General features: G+C 47.9%; 1 pseudogene; it reads left to right on the top strand.

Annotated features, from left to right (window-relative positions):
* Positions 1-8,605: 8,605 nt before the first annotated feature.
* On the top strand, positions 8,606-9,843 carry LOC103607505 (annotated as a pseudogene).
* The last annotated feature ends 12,741 nt before the right edge of the window (positions 9,844-22,584 follow it).

Raw genomic sequence — 22,584 nt, 5'->3', positions numbered from 1 at the left:
GGTAACCCTTGGGAGACACACACGGGAGGAAGCGGGATCAGGCTGTGATGCTGCTCAGGCTCCCTCAGCAAATGCGGCCAGGCCCGCCGCACCCTCTCAGGCAGCGCAGGCTCAGCCTTGGCTGATCGCAGCCCCTGGCTTCCTCCATCACTCTTGCTCTTCTGTTGAGAGTATCCTCTTGTGGAAGGTGTGTCCAGACCTCGCCTTGTGAGGGACGATAACAGCGACATGACAACAACGTGCTGAGTGCTAACTGCAGCAGGCAGGCTCCAGATCCTCTGTGCACACTTATCTCATTTAATGCTCATTATCCCGGTGAGGAACTATTTTTATCCCAATCCAAAAATGAGGAAATCGAGGCAAAGAGGTTCAATTGCCCAAGGATACACAGCATCTATGAAACTGTTCCCCATACTTCCCAGATTATGCGGACTTGGAAGCCCCCACTTCCTGCAGAGACCCCTAAGTGCTGGAGTGTCCCAGATCGGTCCCCACAGCCTTCTCTTTTTGTCAAGCCTTAGTTGCCCTGCGGGCACCTGCTTCTCCTTTGGGGGCAGCTCTCTCTCCCCAGGGCTTCTCCACCTTGTTGTGAGGCCCCCTCCCACAAGAAACGCACTTCCACGCCACTTGTGCAGGAAAGGGCAGTTTATTCACTCCAGCTGGCCAGCGACTGTCTCCCAAGGAGCAACCAAGGAAGGGCGGCCTGGGGCCTTGGTCTTGTGGGGTTTTTAAAGGCAAAAACTACATCCTGTTGGCACGTGGGTTTGTCCAGGTGCACAAAGCAAGTTAGGGAGCTAGGGTACAGAGGCCAGAAATGAGCCGTTCGAGCCATCAAGCATACAAGTTTTCATTGTGCATGGCTCCTGTTCCCATGTAATCATTCACTGTGTATGCTTCCTGTTCCCATGTAATAGTTCACCATGTATGGTTCCTGTTCCCATGTAATAGTTTACTGTGTATGGCTCCTGTTTCTATGCAACGGCTTTTGTTTCTATGAGAAGGTTAACAGTTTCTCATGCAGAAGGGGGGGTAGTCTGCAGGTCAGATGGGGTAAAATGGAGTTGCTTAGATTAAGCATGCAATTCTACAGAAGCAGATAGCATACGTTATGAGGGTGTAGGGGGCTCTATTTCAGCCTGAGTGTGCAGCAGGCCCTGCTCCTGATACTCCACGCACCCTGTGATCAGGCTGCAACTCCTCACAAGGTCTTCCTAGAGGTCCAGGAAAAGCGAGCCCCCACTCCATGTGGCCACTCAGGGTCCGGAAGCCCAGACCCCAGCCCTTGCCTGTTTCTCACCCTCCTCCCAGCAGCAGGGCCCACTCGCCCTGCCCGCAGCCCAACGCTTGTTGCTACAGAAGGGAAGAGACAAGCTTTCACTTTGCTTAAAGCCCTCGGGGCTGTGCTGCCTCAGAACTGACCATCTGCATGATGACTGGTGTGGGGGGGTGGCCGTTTCCTGAGAGGAAGCCTTCCAGGGGTGTGGACTCACCTCAGCACAGGACACGTACACTGAGCAGACAAGTCCCACCTCTGCCCTTTCCTGACTTCCAGTTGTTTTGTTTCAAACACCCCCAGGCTCGGGGCATCAACAGCTGAGTCGGAGCTAATGCAACTGACCCTCAGCCTGTGGCCAACCATCTTAGCTCCTGTCTATAAGACAGAGGTGGATTCCAGCCCAGTTTCCCCAAGGGGTCAGCCCTGGCTTCCCCATAACATCCCTACATGGCAGATGAGCAGGGAAAGCCTCAAACACAGGCCATGCAAACACAAGTAGAGCCAAGGAGCATGTTTCTCCCCTCTTCAGGCATACACACAAAGAGCTTGGCTTTAGCAGGGTGCCCACAGCTGTGCTTGAGACCTCAGGCTTAGATGTGCAAGACCGGAATCCTAGCTTTCTATCTTTCTCCCCCTTTCAAGAATTCTCCCGAAACCAGAAGGTATGGAACATAAAACTACTAGTATCCCCCAATTTCCTTTCTCTGTTCCCATTTTTCTTAAGTCATAGAACTCCCTATTTTATCTGGACAAAGGCTGCCCAGGAGAAAGACTCAGTTTCCCAGCCTCCTTTGCAGCCAGGTGATGGTCCAGGGACCAAGTTCTAGTCAATGGGATGCGAGGGGAAGGGGTTTGTGAACTGTGGACACATGCCCTTTAAAGGATGGGTCACTCTGTTGCCTTTCCTCCTTCCCTCCCCTGGGCTGGCTGGAAGCAGACACAGTGCACGTGCTGGGGGCCATTGTCTAACCCTGCAGATATGGGCAGCACTTGGGGGGTGGGGGCTGGAGGAAGCCTGAGTCCCAACATCATGGAGGTGCATTCCACCTGGGGTGACCTACAATTAGACAATCACAAGAGATAAGCTTTTATTACCACCTTTTTGTGACTTTTAAGTGCATTTATGTTTCACCATGTTAATAGAAGAGGTTAAGTGGCTTAAAAATATAATAAACAAAATAAAAATTGCATGAGCGAACGGAGGCCAAGAGGAAAGTGGTAGTAAGATAAAATCAGGAGTGCAGTTAGTATCGAAACTTTCTAATCATAGCCTTCTAAAGTCGGGCCACAATTTAGCTCAGACTTTCTAGCCACCAGGGTGCAAGGAAACCGGACCAGTGGCCTAATTCACAGTGTCCATATGATAGGAACAAACTATTTTTTTCTGGAGGACAACTGTTCCTAGTAGAGTAATAAATTCATATTACGAGTCCTCCTAAAAATATGTTTTGTAATCTAATGACTGCTGTCTTATACTACTCATCATAGAGAGGTAAGTCATACACGGCTGGCTCTGGACCTTCCCGAGGCAGGCCGAGTGCACGTTACGCCACCACCAGAGCAAGCAACTCTCCCGGGGGCGGGAGTGTGCCATGGGCAGCTAGCACGCTTGGTCCAGATCTGTAGTGCTTTGTTGATCTGGCTTCATGCAAACATGATAAGACAGGAGAAACTGGAATTCGCCAGACGTCTTTTCAGGGACCATCAAAAGATGGTCATAGAATTGTTCTACATAAAGGGAGGAGGAATTCAGAATGTGTGGGGGAATGAAGTGGGGAGGAAGGAGGTGTGACCCTGCAGGGCAGAATAGGGAACAGTCCTTGGGGGAAAATGTAGGAGTGTGGTGGAAGCTCCCCACCCCTTCTGTCCTCCAAAATCAACCATTCCTCACGGTCCCCTATGCTTTGTGGAAATGGCCCCTGTATTAGTCTGTTTCTGTTGCATATAATATAAATACCTAAAACTGGGTAATTTTTAAGTCCAGGAAACACACCTGGTAAGGGTCTTCCTTGGCAGTAACGCAGGGGTCTCACATGGCAGAATGACCGAGCAGAGAGAGAGATTCTCACATGCTCTCCTTTTAAAGCCCTCAGAACCACGCCCAGGACCCCCATTAATCCATTCACTCGGGCACGATCCTACAATCTAATCTTCTCTTCAAGGCCCTGCCTTTCAATTACAGTAATAGGATTTTCACCTTTAACAGTTACAGTGGGGATTAAGCTTCAATGACTTTGGGGGGCCATTCAATCCACTGTTGCTCCTCTGGGGCAAACCCAAGGAAGAGCTGATTTCTGCAGCCTAGTGGTCACAGGCAGGAGTGGACTGCAGGAGCAGAGACTGTTGCAGGTGACGTCTGGTTATGCAAGTGTGTGGTCAGGCTTCACACCTTCTAGTCATCCTCCAGAAATGCTGCTTCTCCCAAGGGAATTTTCAAGATCACTGAGCTGTGAGGTGTCTGTTTTCTATTCCCTAACAAGTGCCTGGCAGGCACTTTACTGCAGTGCCGGGAACTGAATGGGGCCTGGGAATGAAGTGCCTTTATATTCCAAACAAGTGAAGAGTTTAATAGTTAATATGTTAAAGAGATGAGGACAGAACACATGGCTTGTTTACTGCACTCTTTCCAGTGCCTAGGGTAGGCCTCATGTATAACAGGCTCTGATAAAGTCTTGTTTACCAAATGAATAAAGTTGTGTGGTGATCACTCTAAATTCTCACTGCAATGGATTATCTTCTAGAAAAATAAATGCATTACCAAAATTGTCTCAGGAAGTAGTAAAAACCGTGACTGGATTTGTTAACGTTCGGAAAACTGTGGAGAAACAAACACACTCTTGTCTCAGTCGGGAGTGGCTAGCTTGTGCTGTGGCAGCTGTCAATCTCCAGCTTGAGGAGCTCATTTCCTGCTCAGGCTCATGCCACTGCGGGCTGTCAGGAACCCTGTCCCAGCTGTCCTTGACTAAGACTCAACGGCAACTGAGGCAGAGGGGAGGGCCACCCCGGAGAGTCCTGCATCAGCACTTGCATGCTTTTTGCTGGAAATGACACGGCACTTCTGCTTCTAACCAGCTGGCCCAGGCTACCCACAGAGCCCCATCCCACAACTGAGGGCTGGAAAGTGCAGCATTAAGAAACAGATATTCCCATCCCTGTGTAAGAAAATGTTATGGACTGAATGAGTGCTCCCCCCACCCCAATTCATATGTTGAAGCCCCAAACCCCCATGTTATTATATTTCAAGGTGGGCCTTTGGGAGGTAATTGGGTTTAGATGAGGTCATGAGGGTGGGTTCTCATGGTGGGAATAGTGTCTTTATGGGAGGAGACACCAGAGAGCTAGTTCTCTCTCTCTCTCTCCACCTTCATGTACCAAGGAAAGGCCATGTGAGGACACAGCAAGAAGGCGGCTGTCTGCAACACAAGAGGAGAGTCCTCACCAGAGACCGACCCTGCTGGCACCCTGATCTTAGACTTCCAGTCCCCAGAACTGTGAGGAAATAGATTTCTGTGTGTAAGCCCCACAGTCTGTGGTGTTTTTGTATGGCAGCCTAAGCTACTAAGACATAGAACACAAAAACCTGAGAATCTTTCTAATTCTTTCTACAGAGCTATCACGTCTCTAGTGCCCAAACTTGACAAAGATAGCACAAGACCAAAACTATGGCTCAAAGCCACTAAAGGCAAGATTTTAACATCTTCAATAAAGTATCTGTAAATTGAATTTAACTAGATATAAAGAATAATTCATTATGACCAAATTGTGTGTGTCCCGGGAATACAAGGATAGTTTAAAGGAAAATATCAAATCACCTTCATTCACAATAAAAAGTCATTTTTAGGTACCGTATTCAGATCGTAGGTCCATCACTTCATAACTGTGTGACTCTGGATCAAGTACGTAACTGCTCTGGTCCTCAGGTTTTCATATCTACAGAATGGGATAGTTGTGGTCCTTACTTCACAGGGTAATTATGAGAAGTAAGACATGATGACTGTGAAGTGCTTATCTAGCACATGTTTGTGCGAGGTGTAAGTGCTCAATTTTAGCTGATTTTATTACCATTACTATTACTGTCATCATTGCATTAAATTGATAGCTTATCCAGTCATTCATCTATTTATTTATTTTAGAAATACATATTGAGCATCTACTATGGGCCAGACACTGTTCCAGGAGAAAAAGTTTCTGCTCTCATCAAATGTACATTCTAGAGGGAAAAAGGGAAAACAAACAAGTAAACAAATAAGCATAGTATATGTCACACAGTGATCAGTATTTGGAGGAAAATACAGCAGTGAGGCATAGGGAGGCTGGGGATGAAAGTGGGGCGGGGTGAGGTGCTGGTTTGTGTCGGGTGCTCAGGAAAGGCCCTTCTGACAAGGGGGGATTTGAGTGGAGCTCTGAAGGGAGATGGAATGAGGCTGCACACCCTTTGATGGTCTGCTAGATTATGAGAATAGCCACAATCCTTTGTAGCTGTTCCCATCAAGCACTGGAGCTTACTTCTCCACCTCTTGAATTGAATAGTCCTTGCTGGGAGACCAGGGAACGTGGCATATGCAACACTGAGCCAGATCCAAGCCTTGGCCTCGAGAGGACCTTCAGCTTTCCCTCCTGCTGTGCTTGGGACCATCCTCCCACCATGTGAGTAAGACAGAGCTATCTGGTGATGATGAGGGATGAGTAGGCCAGCCCCCCTGGTGGCAAGCCACTGACTGCAGATGCACGAGTTAAATTAAGTCCTCCTGCAGAGAGCAGAAGAGCCGCTCAGCTGAACTCAGTCCAGATTGTTGACCCACAGAATCATGAGATGAATAAATGATTATTGTTTTCAGCCCATAAGTATGGGGTCGTTTTTAATGCAGCCATGCCTAACTGATAACAGATGGTTTTAGGAAATGAAACCCAGTGCATAAGACAGAATCAGTAGCTATATTCTCATTCAGAGGAGGAACATCATTGCTTGACATCACCACCATTTCTTAACTGTATAGGAAGTTTTGATCAATTCACTGCAGCAAGGAATAAGGACAAATACTGCCAAGGCAAGGACCAAATTATTATTATTTGCAGACAATATCGAAGTGTACGTAAATACTCTGGTGATAAGAACACAGCGTAATTGTATGAGCTGAAAACATTTGTCAGTAGGAATCAGGAGCTTTTGATTCAGTAAACGCATTTCTCAAATCTTATCCTAAGGGACTAATTAAGAGTGAGATAGTGGGAGTGATTAGTGCTCTTCACCAGCACGTGGTTCCCCTCGCCCTCCAGAAACTTGGAAACGGCACTTCCTGGTCCCCATGTGGTGGGTGGAGCCATGTGACTAATTCTGGACAATGAAATGTGAGGGACATGCAGCCTCACTTTGGGCCAGGGAATTGTTGCCTGGACTGAGAGAGACCCTCTGCTCTCCAGCTTGGTGACCAGCAAAATTTGAGAAAGGGCTGCTCTGCCTGCTCAGAACCTGGGGTGACTCCAAGGAGCACAGACCCTGTGCCAACCCACTATGTACATGTGCTGCTATAAACAGCTGAGACTCAGGGTCACAGCTTCCCCTGACTGCTACGGTCATGGATGGGTGTTCCTCTGGGCACAGTTGTAATACAATTATAGATTTTTGGAGTAAACAGTGGGGGAGAGTTAAATCAATGATTCTCAACTCTATACATCCCAATATCTTCATTCTATAACAAATCTTTTACATGTATCCCTCTTTATGCCCTCTAATGATATTCATAGATCACATTATCACTTCTATGCATAATCTAATGAATCTAAATGAAATTAATATACCGCCCTCACTTTAATATAAATGAGAAATAAAAGAAAGGAATTTTTAAATAAAATAATGTGTATTGATATGTAGGCAGGGGTGGGAGGGCTCAGGCTCCTCGCAGGCTCTGGAGCCCTAACCTCAATTCAGATTTCTCTCACAGGAAGCTGGAACCGAGAAAACTGCAAAGTAGTCGAGAGCTAATCAGGGCCCGTCCTGGGGGATCCAGTGTGCCCTAGGCCCTGCCCTACATTCACAGAAGGTTCAATCACAGACTTTTTAAAAGATCATGGTAAAATATATGTAACATAAAATTGGCCATCTTAACCATTTTTAAGGGTACAGTTCAGTGGCATTAAGGACGTTGTTTTGCAACCACCACTAACACCCATCCCCAGAAGTTTTTCATCTTGCAAAACTGAAACTCTTCCAAGCACAGCTAAGAAGGAAGAAGATGCATGTTACAATTTAAAATCCGTGCCCTTTTACTACACAGCACACAATGATTAACAAGTTTTAATCATTCCTGCAATTATCTAATACTGGCACACTGTGTATTACATTATGTTCTGAGCATTGATGTGTTCCATGTAAACATTTAAAACACACCACAAGTTTTGAATACAAGCATTATTATACATCCATTTTGAACATAAGTTTAATTCTCTCGCATCAGAAGCAGGGCTCCATCACCTCGACACAGCTTCCAGTACCACAGCACACCCGGATGGTTCAAGCCATGGCAAGAAACAGAACTTAGAGGTACCTCTCCGGCTCATCAGGCCAGGATCCCCGCTTTCCCACTGTTTCCTTTACTTGGACCATCCAGGCATTTATTTGCCTGTGAAGTCACAGTGACCCACATCCCATGCCCTCATGTACAGGCTAGTTGCCATGTGCCTGACTCTTTAGTCCTGCCTCTTGTGACCCAGGATGGAGGAATGCCATCCCAACACACTGTGTCCTCCCTGCCCAGATCTGTACGTGAATATCTGAACTTGTTTCCTACTGTGGTGGGTTAGGGTGAGGGATAAGGTCAGGACTAAGGTCAGGGCCAGGGCCAGGATTAGGGCTAGGGTTAGGGGTTAGGGGTTAGGGGTTAGGGTTGGGGTCAGGGTCAGTGTTAGGGATGCTCTGAAATCAGTCCATCAGAGCAGAAGACACCAATGGCGCAGACCCGCCGGCAAAGAACATTTAGCCACAGATCCAGATGCATACGTGAGATCTGCAGATTGGCAAAGTCCAGGGTGCTGTGCAGCTATGTGGGGTAAGAGTTTGGAGGAGGCTGTTTCCGGGCTGTTCTGCTGACAATCGCAGCCGAGTCAGCCAGTTCTGGCATCCTTAGAAAGCTGTCTCTTATTTCTGCCCTTCAATTTTTTTTTTTTTCCCTTTCAATGAACTTCTCCCAGGGTCAGATAAGGAAATGTTTATTGAACACATACTACACAGTGAGATAAAAATAAAAATCTTAAAATACTGATTGTATTAGTCCAGGTGGCTTCAACAACTGAAATGTATGTTCTCATGGTTCTGGAGACTGAAGGTCCAAGATGAAGGTGTCCGCAGGTTTGGTTTCCCCTGTCTGTGTTCCTCTTCTTATAAGGACATCAGGCCTATTGGATTAGGGCCTCACCCTTATGACCTCATTCAACCTTAATTACCCCCTTTAAGACCTTGTCTCCAAATACAGTCACACTGGGAGTTAAGGCTGCAACATCTGAATTTTCAGGGGACACAATTTAGTCCACTACACTCATTTTTGTGCTTTTGTTTTCTACCCTTAGTTGTATACACCCTACAATAGTCAAAGTCATCTACACTGTCTTGAGGCCAAATTAGATTGTGTTAGCAACAATGTATGTAGAAAGAATCCAAAATCAAAACTGTAATTTTATAAAACAAAACTCTTAATTCCTGTGTTGGGAAGGGAAAGGGTGATGGTGTGTGCGTGCGTGCGTGCGTGTGTGTGTGTGTGTGTGTGTGTGTGTAAGCAGATTGCTGAGAACAGAAAATGGGCTCCTAAAAATCAAATGGAAATGACTTTCCAGTCTTCCAAAAACCTTTCTTGAGAATTTACTGCATGATGCGTTTTGCCAAAATGAGGGAGTGTATTAAGAAAGGGGGAGGCTGAAGAGGTGGCTGGCGAAGTAGGTGGCTCCTGCCGGGCTCCTGGTCAAGCTGCTTCTGTGTGCCCTGCGGCGGGGAGCGCCTTCCCGCAGGACATCAGTGCAAGCCTGAATAAGAAAAACAATTTCCTCCTCCTAAGCCATGGTATCTGTTATACAGAAATGCCACTCTGGGAAACAGTCCTCGGGAGAGCCTGGCTGAGCTCCTGCGGTCTCGACAGATCGCCCCCAACTTGCCCTGCATTCAGGTTCTCCCTCAGTGTGCTAAGGCTCGAGGGTCGGGGACAGAATCAATCTCGGGGGTTCTCTAAGTATGTATAGGTTCTGTGATAATGTGTGGACTTTTGTATTGAATGATGTTGAATTCAGAGAGGTGACAGAACTTATTAAAGTGGACAAAGTGAAAATTGTAGCCTGTTATGGTAAAAATGCTGGCTGTAATACTACCAAATGACTAAGGAAAAATGGCTTTTTTATGCCATCTTCTGTTATTATTCATCACTTTTTGAAGAGAAGCGTAGAAGAGACTTTTTTTTATTTACTCTAACATGTCTGAAATGACGACACTGTGCTATGCTATCAGAGAATTCCAGCAGAAAGAAGCTTGTAACTCTGTAGCCTGAAGAAACATAACTTTTTAAAAATGACAAATCAAAAGTTGTTGCCTTCCTAAGAACATTCTTTAATAAACTTATTTTAAAACTCAAAAAAAAAGAGAGAGAGAGAGAGAGAGAGGCCTGGGACCCAAAAGCAGGGAGCCTAACTGCAGAGAGACGAGAATCAGCATGCAGTGCAGGCAGAGCTCAAGAGATGGCTGCGCTGCAGGCCCTGCGAGCAGAACGCCCAGATGGGAGCAGCTCGCGGGCAGTGCCAGCGTAAGACACACAGATGTATGAAGCAGGAAAGTCACCACGAAGCTGAGTCACTTGTGCGGGAGCCCACAGCTATCACTTTAAATATGTGGGAAGCCACATAGATGTTCCTGTTGAGACATATTTCACTGGAACGCTGTAGTAGAACACAAAGAGACCCACAGAGCCTCATAGCTGCACCTGAAGTGTGTTGCTTCCAAAATGTGAGAAGGAAACTAAAAAAACAAACATTAATAAATGTCTAATGAAATGTTTACAATTCATAAGATGCAAACAAATCAACTGCGACCCACTCAACCATTAATAACATACACACATACCTGTGTGTGTGTTTATTGTGGGATATGGGTTCATTTTTACATATTGTTGGATGGAACTTCCAAAAATAAGTTTGTGCGTGGCCTATGAAGGTCTGAAAAGAGTAGCCTGTAAGGTAACAATCTCCATGTCCTCTGGGTTACTGACAAGTTGGGCTTATATTACAGGGTCCGTGGCTTCCAGACTTGGGGCTGGTGGTTGCCCCCACATTCCAGGCAGGCACACTGAAAACTGCACTCCATCTTCAGCAAATATCCCCTCCACCCTCTGCTGCCAGGAATCCTACCTGATCAAGGTCCACTCAACCCTAAATCAGACCTACCCTGCGGGCCCAGGAGAGTGGCAACCACAGCAGAGCTTGCAGTAGCTCTGAACCCCAAGAGAAGGGTATTGTCCCCAGTTGCTTGGTGCTGGGCTGAGGAGGGACCAGTCAATTCAGAGCACTTGTCTGCAGTGCTCACCTCCAAAAGGAAACAAAAACAAGCAATTTTAGCCTCTTTGGTGACCCACAGTACTTAATGTTTCAATGACAAGATACAGACACAGACATGGACACAGAAGTTGATAGCATGTAGACACAGTCCCCAAATGTTTTGAAAGAACAGAAAGAATTACAGTCAGTGAGTGGGCAGGTAAGACATGCAAAGCCTCCACTGTCGCCAGACGGATCAAACCTCTTGATGTAGTCTTTCTAATCACCACTCCCCTGCCAGCTCCAGTCCTACCGGCTGGAGTATGCAAGGGATTGATAGTGGCACTAAACCATCAGTATTGAAAATTGATCACGATAAAAATACAGTGCTCACTGTGGATTGAATGTCCTCCCAAAATTCACTGAAGCTGGATCCCCACAGTGCTAAGAGGATGGGGAGTCCAATTATGGCATTTGAAAGGTGGGGACTTCAAGAGGTGATTGGATTGTGAGGACTGTGCACATGACTGGTAGATCGATCCATTCATGGAGTATGGATATGGTTCTGATGGCTTTATAAGGGGGCAAGTGAGAAGGTCAGCTCTCCCTTGCTCAGATTCTCTCACCATGTGATACCCTGCACTGCTGCAGAGTCACCACCCAGAAGAAGGCCCTCACCAGATGTGCCCCCCGGACTGTGGACTTCCCAGCCCCCAAAACTGTAAGAAATACATTTCATTCCTTTATGAATTACCCAGTTTCCAGTATTCTGTTGTAAGCAACAGAAATGAACTAATACAGTGTGATGGAGTTTGGATGTGTTGTCCCCTCCAAAACTCATGTGGAAATCTGATCCCCAATGTGGCAGTGTTGGAAACTGATTGAGTCATGGGGGAGGATCCCTCACGAATGGATTAGTGCTCTCCCTGGGGGAGGAGGGATTAATGAGTGAGTTCTCGCTGTATTAGTTCCCACAAGAGCTTATTGTTTATAGGACCCTGGCACCTCCTCTCTCTCTCTCTCTTGCTTCCTGTCGCAAGGTGATCTGCTTGTACCCACCGGCTGCCAGCCACTTTCGGCCATGAGTAGAAGCAGCCTGAGGCCCGTGCCAGATGTAGCTGTCCCAGAATCTTAAGCCAAATAAACCTCTTTTCCTTATAAATTACCCAGTCTCAGGTATTTCTCTTATAGCAACACAAAACAGACTCAAACACAGTGCTTCTTCTTTTTTTTTTTTTCCTTTTTGTCTTTTTTCATGACCGGCAACGGATCGCAACCCTCAGTGTCATGCCTATACCGGACCGGGACCGGCAACGGGATCGCAACCCTCGGTGTTGAGTCCGCATCTCGCTCAGCCAGTGAGCGGCCGGTCTGTATGTGGGATCCGAACTCGGCGGGAGCGCCACCGCGCTCCCAAGTGGCACACTGTAGCATGGGCCACCGGGCCGGCCCCACAGTGCTTCTTCTTAAGGGCCCTGCAGGAGGCTTCAGTTCCCTGTCAGTGAACAGATAACCCCAATCCACTCATGTGCATTTGCTCCCCTGGGTGCCATGGCCCCCTGGGCCCTAAGGCAGCCAGATATTGACCAGAAACAGTCTGAAGAGAGGCCCCTTTGTCCTTGACAGTGTTTGGTTACTGTCATTTAGAATCATGTCCAAAATGAAACCAGGAGACTTCTGTCTGAGCTATTGAGTTTTGGGCTTTGAAAAGTGAAGACCAAGAACTTTGAATGACGGTACTGTGATTCTGCTTTGGGAAGAGCTAATTCCTGGCCTTTACTCCCAGACTTCCACGTGCCACATGTATTCATGGACTGACTTGCTCATGCATTCAACCATGTTTCCTGAATGCCAGCCTTGGGGATGCAAGATGAAGAAGATGAAGTCCCTGCCCCAGTCACAGTCAAGTGCAGGACATTCTCACGCACACAAACCATAGAAAGTGCACGTGGGCAGGAAGCTGAGAGCCAGGAGGATGAGCTGGGGAGAGAGGGAATGCTGGAAGCTGAGTCCCAGGTGACGAACAGGATTCCGCCAGGTGGGAGGAGAGGCATTAAAGACAGAAAAAGCAAAATGTGCACAAAGGCCTTGAGTAGGGGGGAGGGGGAGGTGTGAACCCAAGCGGCCAGGTCTGCAGCGGGACAGTCAGGGAGTGGGGCTGGGGGGCTAAGGCGGGTCCAGATCAGAGAGAGCTTGCCCGTAGCCCTGCTGTGGCATCCTGGCCCCAGCAGAGAACAGTGCAGTCCTATCCAGGACTAGACCTAGATTTTAGACATTAACTCTGCTTATGGTGGGAGGTAGGAGATCACAGAACTCACTCGGGCTGTTGCAAGAGCCCAGGCAGAATATGTTGAGGGTCTGCATTGTGGCAATACCAGGAAGGTAGAGAAAACGAACTTGATGCTAGACAAATTTCAGACATAGCTGCCACAGGGCCTGGGGACTAATTAGGGATACTGGGGTGGTGGAAGGGGTTCCACTCCACACCAGGACCAAAGATATTAAGTGACTCATCCACACCCCCACGGCTGTTATGTTAAACCACATCAAATGGCCGATATTTTACCTGTAAAAATGTTAGTTTCATGCGATTCAACCTAATCCTAAAAAGTAGGGCCAGGACTTGAATCCAGCTGTACTAAATCAAAATCTTCTCCTTGCGAAGAACATTTTCCAAACCACTTCAATCTCAGGAACCCGAGCTACTAGCTTTCTTTAAACATTCACTGAATACTTTAGCCCTTAAATGATGTGTCTTGGAAAAAGCAATGGATTGAAGGAGGAAAAACCTTGCTGAGAGAGAGAAAAAATGAAAAAGTTGTCTGAGTTTGCAGGTTTACCTGCTGTGCCCCCACCATCCCCCCAGTGGTCCCCTGAAGGCCACGGGTCCATGATACCCTCTGTATCCTGGCTTCAATCCAACCTTCCCTCTCCTAGAGTCCCCCACGCCTCATGAGTATGCCATCCTGGCCAATTGCCTGACACACAACACTCAGAGTGGGAACTTTACTGAAGACACAACCAAACCAGCAATGACCAGACAGGGAGAGAACAGTAGCCACAATGCAGAGACACACCTGAGACAGGGAGGAGAGAGGGGAACGAGCCGGGGCAGAGCCTGTCTGCTTCTCCTTCTCTCATTCTACCCTCCTCTGAATAATAACCACAGACACCCTCGGTTTCCGTCCCGCAGTTGATTCCCCTGGGTCTCCCACCCACCCTGTGATTGTCTCCAGAGCTCCTGCCTCCCACCCCTCTCACTGGGGGAGAGTGCTCCCTGCTGATCCTCCCCTGTGACCTTACCCCCCCTCCCTCTATCCCACCCCTGAGCTAACAGACCACCCAGCACTGATGACCGTAGCCACAGCCTGGAACGATCCCTTCTGTGGTATGGGAGGCCCACGAGGCTGGGTAAATTTGGTGTTTCTTCTCTTCCTCAGGTAATTTCAAGCCAGCTAAAGGCTGATGCGGAGTCACTAGGGTGGCTAACAGGCTCGTGGCAACCAGCTCCAACTGCAGGGGCTGCCATGAGCAGAAGGCAGAGGAAGGAAGCCTACGGATGGGCAAGTCTTCTTTCCTCTGCTCGGAGGAAGTGTCCAGCCTGGACAGTGGGCCTGAGCCACAGTCACTCTTCTGTCTGTCCTGGAGGCCCTGAGGGCATGCCTCGGGTCTTTTTGCTGTCAGAGGATGCACCCATGTATGATGGTGGCGGCTAGACTGGACCAAAGGACATAATGACCAAACTCAGCAAAAAGCAGCAGTTCTGGCTGCAGAGTGACTCTTACTGACCAGAACACATGGTTCATGTACTATGTGCTGGTTTCAGTCTGACTAGCAAAAAGGAAAAGCCAAGGTCCACCTGTTCAGGATCTCATGTCACAGGAGCAGGGCACGGTGTTGAGAGTCCTGTGTCTGAGTCCGAGGCCTGGATGTGTCACTGGCTCTATGGGATCTTGCTCCCTCTGTTCCTCAGTTTCTTCTTCTGATAATTCCTGCCCTTTCTATCTCCTGAGGGTGTGATAGAAAACCAGTGAGATAACGGGTGTAACAGTGTTTTCAAATGGGCAGCTTGCCATCCCCGCACGTGGTTTTGGTATTACTGTGCTAAATCATCCCACACAGGGTTACTGGAAGGGCTGAGAGAGGTAATGGACGTGGAAGTCTCTTGTAAATTATCAAACATGAATGAGATGGGGCAATTATTAGTAGCAAGGCATGATTATCTACACGGTTCCAATGACAACACCATTTCACCACTTGCTGCCCAGACATTTCTGAAACTGCACAACTTTGCAAAGACATGAACTCTGCATGCTGGGGTTGACCCAGCTATAAAATGAGATATCGCTGGGGATGGCAAACACAGCCAGCTCTTGGGGACCCATGGGGATCTTTAGCCCAGAGAAGAGATGTGGCGGGCAGGATCACAGGCTTTGGAGAGGATGCGGAGCCCTGCCAGGTGGAAGAAGGTTGGCTCAGAGGGTAGAACCGGCTGCCAGATTCAGCAGGAGTTCTACTGAAATAGAGCTCCCAACACCCTCATAACGTCCGCTATCTGCTTCTGTAGAATTGCGGGCTTAACCTAAGTAACTCCATTTTGCCCCCCGTCTGACCTGCAGACTACCCCCCACTTCTGCATGAGAAATGGTTGACTTTCTCATAGAAACAAAAACCATTGCATAGAAACAGGAGCCATACACAGTGAATTATTACATGGGAGCAGGAACCATACACAATAAAAACTTGTATGCTTGACTGCTCTAACAGCTCATTCCTGGCCTCTGTGACCTAGCTCCCTAGCTTGCTTTGTGCACCTGGACAAACCCGTGCGCCAACGGGATGTAGTTTTTGCCTTTAAAAACCCCACAAGACCAAGGCCTAAGGCCGCTCTTCCTTGGTTGCTCCTTGGGAGATGGTCGCTAGCCAGCTGGAGTGAATAAACTGCCTTTTTCTGCACGAGTGGTGTGTAAGTGCGTTTCTTGTGGGAGGGGGCCTCACAACACTATGGTGGCAGATTTGGCTCACGGAAACTCCTAATTACCTAATTAAAACACCTAATTGCCTCCTTAAACCCTTTCTGCCTTTAAACGCTTCACCTCCTTTAATCCTTGTGCTGCCCTGTGAGATCAGTTTTCTTTTTCCCATTTTCACAGATAAAGAAACTGAGACTTGGGGGGTTAGGTCCAAGGTCACGCAGTGTTGAACACGAAGCAAGCAGGAGGTACTGGCAGGCACATTGCCGTGACTCGGAGAACACACTTTTACAACCAAGCTGATTTATAACATAAGGGTTAGGGTTAGGAGGTTCTGCTTTGTATGCAGTTTCATGAATTTGTGAGTTTTCTGTAATGCAAAGTGTGTGAGTCTGGGCCAGACTGGTCCCTCCAGGGAATATTGTGGAGTGTGATTGCTAGGCTGCATTACCAGTGGCGAGGGCTGAAAATGCAGATTTCCAGGCCCCATCTGAGCTTCACACACAGTAGCTCCCGGGAGTAGCCTGAGAACGTGCATTACTGAAACTTGCCAAGGGACACTGATCAGTCCCTCTTTAAGCACCGCTGCCACGAGGCAACACCCAGAGCCCATCTGAGGCTGGATGTGCCACTGGCAATCACTTCACTTTGTGGGACCAGATGGGCATGCTTGTTGCACCTGTCCCTGGCCCTTCAAAGAGGATGATGGCTTGGCCAGTGTTATTTCTTCCTTCCTGTCAATCCAGCTTATTGTGAGGAGGAATGAGGGAAGCCAGGGGTGAAAGGAGGACTCCTGCAAGAGATTTGAGGGTTTTGAGAAGACAGCTGAGGAAAGAGAGAAACAGTATGCGAGGGCAGAGAGTACAGGAGAAAGAGGAGGACTCTGAGACACACTGCTGGACCCCAGGTCTTTCCAGAGCATCAGCATTATAGAAGTGAGGGTTTCCAAAATTACTCTTGGTTGCGTGAGCTGTGTGGGTGGATGGTGGCTTTTGCATCCTTGCACAGCTCCATAAATGACATGCCCCAGGCGTACTCAAGGCCTCAAGCCCCTCCAGGACAAGCACCACTGCCTAACATCCCCACAGAAAAACAGCCACAACACCCTACAGGCAGGAAGTTCATCCTCAGCAGGCTTTCCAGGCAGCCACGGTCCAGCTCTCAGCTACCTGTCCCCCCACTGAGGTTAGTGACTCCTTCTGAATCCCATGGTCTGGGGCAGATGGCTTCTCCTTCAGATGCCTTGCTGCCCTCTGCTCTGCTAATCTAATCCCTACCCCTTGCTCTGAGCCAGCCATGGCTTGCGGCCCTCAAAAGCCCTGCCTGACCTGCCTCACTCTTAGTAATTTCACTCTTGGGCTCCCTGTCTGTCCACCTCTAAGCTTGCAGGTGATGGAGGACACAAGCCAGGACTGGTCCGGAATCCTAACCTTGTCTTCTCAACTACGTTACATGACCCTTAAAAGCCAGGACCAAAGAGAAAATTTTCTCTGTAGCCATGATCCCCAAACCTAGCTGATCACCAGACTTCACTTAGAGTTTGAAAACACACTCTCCAGTCTCAGTCCAGACCTGCTGCATTGGAATTCCAGAGGTGGGAGCCCTGGAACCTATTTTTAAAAAGTTCCCTGGTCAGGCCGGCCCGGTGGCGCACTGGATAGTGCGCCGCTTGGGAAGTGCGGCGGTGCTCCCGCCCGAGGGTTCGGATCCCACATACAGACCGGTTCCCGCTCACTGGCTGAGCGAGGTGCGGGCGCGACACTGAGGGTTGCGATCCCGTTGCTGGACACGAAAAAAGATAAAAAAGGAAAAAAAAAAAAAAGTTCCCTGGTAACACTGCTGAGTAGTCACAACATGAAGCCCTGACCTCCAACATCTATTTAGCACAAGTGGAACACCTGCACTGTTCTTAGACTATTTGTTTTTTAATGGCTGATGAATCAATCTAGCAGCAACTCACATTTCCCCAGGCCAGTCAAACGTACCTTGAAGCTGGAATTGTGGTGACACCAGCTCTGTCTCTGGAAGCCCAGGAGAGCCCTCCCATCCTGCTACCTCCTCTGAGCAATGTGCTCAGTGCACATGGGACCATCTCGCACGAGCTCATGGTTGATCATCCTCTCGGTGGCCATGCGGTGGGCTTCCCCAGAGTATTCCCAGCAGTGGCTGGGTAGCCACCTGCTCACCATGGGCTTCCACTGCCACTCCAGAACCAGCTGTGTGACTCAGCACCAGGGCCACTGTTGGACAAGCGTGCCACTTACTATCAGAAGCCATTACAGCAAGGTCAGCTCCAGCTTTCTCTGCCTTGCATGCTAAATGAGGGGCATCTGCTCCATATGGCAATGCATAATTTACAACACAATTTACTTCCTGCTTATATAGCCTATTCCATACAAAGCTTCCATTTGCTTATTTATTATTTACAAAATTAATGCTGATGGAGTTTGGATGTGTTGTCACCTCCAAAACTCATGTGGAAATTTGATCCCCAGTGTGGCAGTGTTGGAAACTGATTGAGTCATGGGGGCGGATCCCTCATGAATGGATTAATGCTCTCCCTGGGTGACGGGTAGTGAGTTCTCGCTCTATTAGTTCCTGCGAGAGCTTGTTGTTTATAGGACCCAGGCATCTCCTCTCTGTCTCTCTTGCTTCCTGTCACCATGTGATTTGTTTGTACCCGCCGGCTGCCTGCCACTTTCCGCCATGAGTAGAAGCAGCCTGAGGCCCGTGCCAGATGCAGCTGTCCCAGAATTGTGAACCAAATAAACCTCTGTTCTTTATAAATCACCCAGTCTCAGGTTTTCTGTTATAAGCAACACAAACAGACTAAAACAAATGCCATCTTCTCAGTCCCTTACAGGGTGTGTGGCTGGTCCCTGTCTTTGAATTAATTTTAATCTAAGGTGGAAACATTTGTTAAGGGAGTTGGCTCAGGCCAAAGTAATCAAATGCACGGTAACCAAATGCCTGTAGGGGGTGGGGAGGCAAGGCTGACATTTGTTGAGTGGCTAACTGTGCTGGGTGCCAAGAAATTAATGGTGCCAGATGGAAGTGTGCAAAAACATCACTGTAATATGATACTGTTGCTGTTTTATAAATAAGGAAACTGAGATCAGACAGTAAGTAGGTAGCCCACTGTCACATAACTAGTCAGTGGCAGAGATTTGATGGCCAAATGAGTCCCAGAGCAGGGTTTCCGTCTGCCCTGGTTTCCACGAGTGTAAAAGGCCATTCCTCCGCATAGTTAATTATTTTTCAGAGATGACTCAGCACTTCAGACATTGCTCACAGACATTCCCGTCACATCATGTAACACTTCAGGCAGGCGGGGGCGGGAGATGCCCACTGAGAATCTTCCTGCACTGGTTACAGCATTTGAACAGAAGACCCAAGAAAGCAAATGCTGTGGTCAAGATTCTCACCTGGTGGCACTGAAAATGTTTAAACAGTGAGGCAAGTCATTTTCTGTTAAAAAAAAACCCAAAATCCCTATTCCTACCCGTCCTTGTCCTTCAAGCCACCAGCCTAGCCCTCCTTTCCTGCCTTTACCTAGCTTCCTGACATGGCTCTCCAGCGATCCCATTCTTCTCACTTCCCCATTTATCCCTCAGTCTGTGACCGTATGGTCTCCACCTCATCAACGACAGTGACACAGCCTGCCTTTGCCACCAATGCTCTTTCTCACTGTATTCAGGTCAGAGCTGCCCACAGAACTTGCTGCCTCTAACTGCTCCTTCTGGAAAGTTCCCCACATCCACCTTCCCCAGCACATGATTTCAGCCTTGCACCTCCTGTTTTGAGTGCTTTCTCTTCATTGCCTAACCCCTGCCTGAGAGGGTCTCGAACATCTGATGACATGCAGCTGCCCACCAGACATATCTCTGCAAGACGCCGGGCACAGCAGACCCAGCATTTCCAAACCGTCCCTCTGCCTTCCCTGAAAACCTGCGTTCCCTTCTACCTGCCCTGTCTTGGTGTACTGCACCATACACCTGTTCCTTACAGCTCGATACTTGGACCATTCCTTGATCCCCAACCTCTAACATTCAACTGATTATAAACTGTCATTAAGTTCTTTCAAATATACTTCTGAAATCTACCTCTGAAGCGACTTCTGATTCTATTCCCTTGTTTTTACCCTCCCAGGCTGCCTTAACTGATCTCCTCGTTGTGTTATTGCTATGGGCTCTTCAATGCCCTTCCCACCTCTGGAGTCTCCAACTTCCAGCCCATTCTGAACACCAACATCAGTAATGTTTCTAAAACACAGCTCTGGTCATGTGACCAATTCGCATGACATCATCTCTAATAACTCCCCTGTGCCCTCAGAGGGTGGGTGCAGTCCCCTCTGGATTGTGCAGTAGAATGCACATGCAGCTGAATGAGTCGGCTTGTGCACAGACCGATAGCCCTCAGAACAGCACGTAGAGTAGATGCTCAAAATAATACTTGCAAGAATGCATACCAGTCCCACCATTATGTGAACCCATCTAGTTTTAGCTTTATCTCCCACCACTCCTTCCTTAGCTCCTAAGATTCGACCTTCTCCAGCATCAACACACCACGTCCTACGCTTTGTTGCAACTCTGTTTTCATGCATGCTTCCCATGAGGTGGGATACATCTCCCACACAGTCTGCTTCAGTGCACTCTTACTTCATGCTCAAAACTCCACTCAGACATTAAACCCTTTAAGAAAGTTTCCCTGATGTCCTCGTGACAATAAGCTAATCCTTTCTCCATGAAACCATTCTCCCATTTGTCTCTAGGAAAAGAGAGAAAAATATATGTATATATGAGTAAGCTAAGACTTGGTTTCCAAAATCCTTGACCAACCACATACTACGGCTTAAGTCATTCTCAGGAAATGGAGGAAAAGTTTAGGCTTTTCTTAAAAAACTAAAGTTAGTTTCCATTTGGAACTTTTGCTCTCAAACACCAGCACAGCCACTAGATAAATTGGATCAGATACTTTATGTGTCACCAAGATGTTTTTGCCCAAAGTCAACAAAGAACCAAGACTCGGTGGCCTCCTTGGCCTCTTTCCTATATATAGGACTCCGGTTCTGGCTCTCAAGGCCTCACCACTTGTCAAGGATGAGCCAAGACAAAGACAGATGAAGAAAAACACTTCCAGGGTAGAAAATACTTCTGGGGCAGGTCCTGGCCTCAGCACCCACCCCAGGACATCCTCTGCCATTGGGCCTCACTTCAGCTGGCACCTGGCTTTCTAAAGAGAGACAGTGGGAGGATGAAGGATATATTTGCCTCCACCCAAGGGGAAGGTGGCCTTAGTGCCCCTAGAGCCAAACGTGAAGCAAATTGAGAAAAAGCGTTCAGAAGCCAGGCTTCCCCCTTCCCCCTGCCATCCATCCCTTCAGCCACCTGTCCCTTCATTCAACATTTACTGAGTGTCTGTCATTTAACTAGTTCTGCCTTTGACCTGGGCCAACAGGATGATGAAGTCTTGAGCTCCCCCTACAGGCCAATAGTAATTCTGAGGAAGGGGAAGCCAAGAGGCTGCAGACCAATGTCAATGACACTTATGAGGTCATTGTCTGAGAGCAGGGACGGTGGGACAGCATGAGAACATCGAGAAAGCAGAGGGAGCACTGCCAGGCGCATGAGCCCCAGAGGCCCGTGCACAACTCATCCCGCAGGAGGAAGGGCGTTGTGAAGCAAAGCCAGCAATTAGGGCTGTGACTTGTGAATTTTATCCTCAGAAGACAGACGGTAGGAAGAAAGACAGGAAACTGCCTTCCTGAGTGTCTGCTTTCTCCTGTTGTGCACGGGATATTTTTAACTCATAAATCATAACTAAAGTGCTTGCCGCTTTTAATCCACACAATAAAACTGAAAGCCAGGTACTGTTATCCTTATTCTGCACATGAGAAAATCAAAGTCTCAAGTTCATGTTAAACAGGTGTGATCTGGAATTTGGACCCCCAGATGCTTCAACTGCAAAGCCCACACTCTTAGTACTTGCCATGTCACCTTTGAGGGAAGAGAGGTCTGGGCTACAGCCACTGCTTAGGACTGGGCTGTGTCTGTTTAGACACTCTTGTTGCCTGAGTGGCCATCCTGGCATCTGTATGCCGAGGGCTTTACATGTATTATCTCAGTCTTCACAATAGAGCTGTGAGGTGGCTTGATATTATTATCCCCTTTGTAGATGAGATACAGGGACATCAAATCACTTACCCTGGGTCATAGCTAGGAAGTAGCAGAGATGAATTTGGACCCAAGAGATGGCTTCAAGCAGGGATCAGAAAATATTTTTCTTAAGGAGCTTTGAATTGTAGCACGAAAGCAGCCATGGGCCATATAGAAACAAAGCAGCCATGGGCCATAAATTGTAGCACGAAAGCAGCCATGGGCCATATAGAAACAAATGGGCATGGCTGAGTTCCAATAAAACTTTATTTGTAAGAACAGGTATCAGGCGAGATTTGGATCACTGGCCATAGTTTGCCAACCCCTGTACTAGATTCCTCTTTATCTGATTATGAGAAGGCCTAGAGAAAGGCCGATCCAGAAAGGCCTCACGCATAATGGGTTCAAACAATCCAAGCATGGAAACCAGATGTAAAAAGGTATGAAGGTGCAGATCTATTTGGAAGTGGTGGCCAAGCCTGGGATAGATGGACCACGTGGCTGAAGGAGGGACAGAATCTCACTGCAAAAGACTCGGAGCATGAGAGTGCTGTAAACCAGACTACAGAGAGACAAATATCCAAAGATCAACAGGTTTTAAATAAGGGAGTGGCCTATATCTTGGAGAAACACCTCCTGTGGGTTATCAAGAGGTGAGTCTAAGGGGCCCTGA

The sequence above is a fragment of the Galeopterus variegatus genome, unplaced genomic scaffold (genome assembly GCF_000696425.1).
Source record: "Galeopterus variegatus unplaced genomic scaffold, G_variegatus-3.0.2 Scaffold7484, whole genome shotgun sequence".
NCBI lineage: Eukaryota > Metazoa > Chordata > Mammalia > Dermoptera > Cynocephalidae > Galeopterus > Galeopterus variegatus.
The sequence above is the reverse complement of the archived record's forward strand: the minus strand, read 5'-3'. Positions and strand labels throughout refer to the sequence as shown.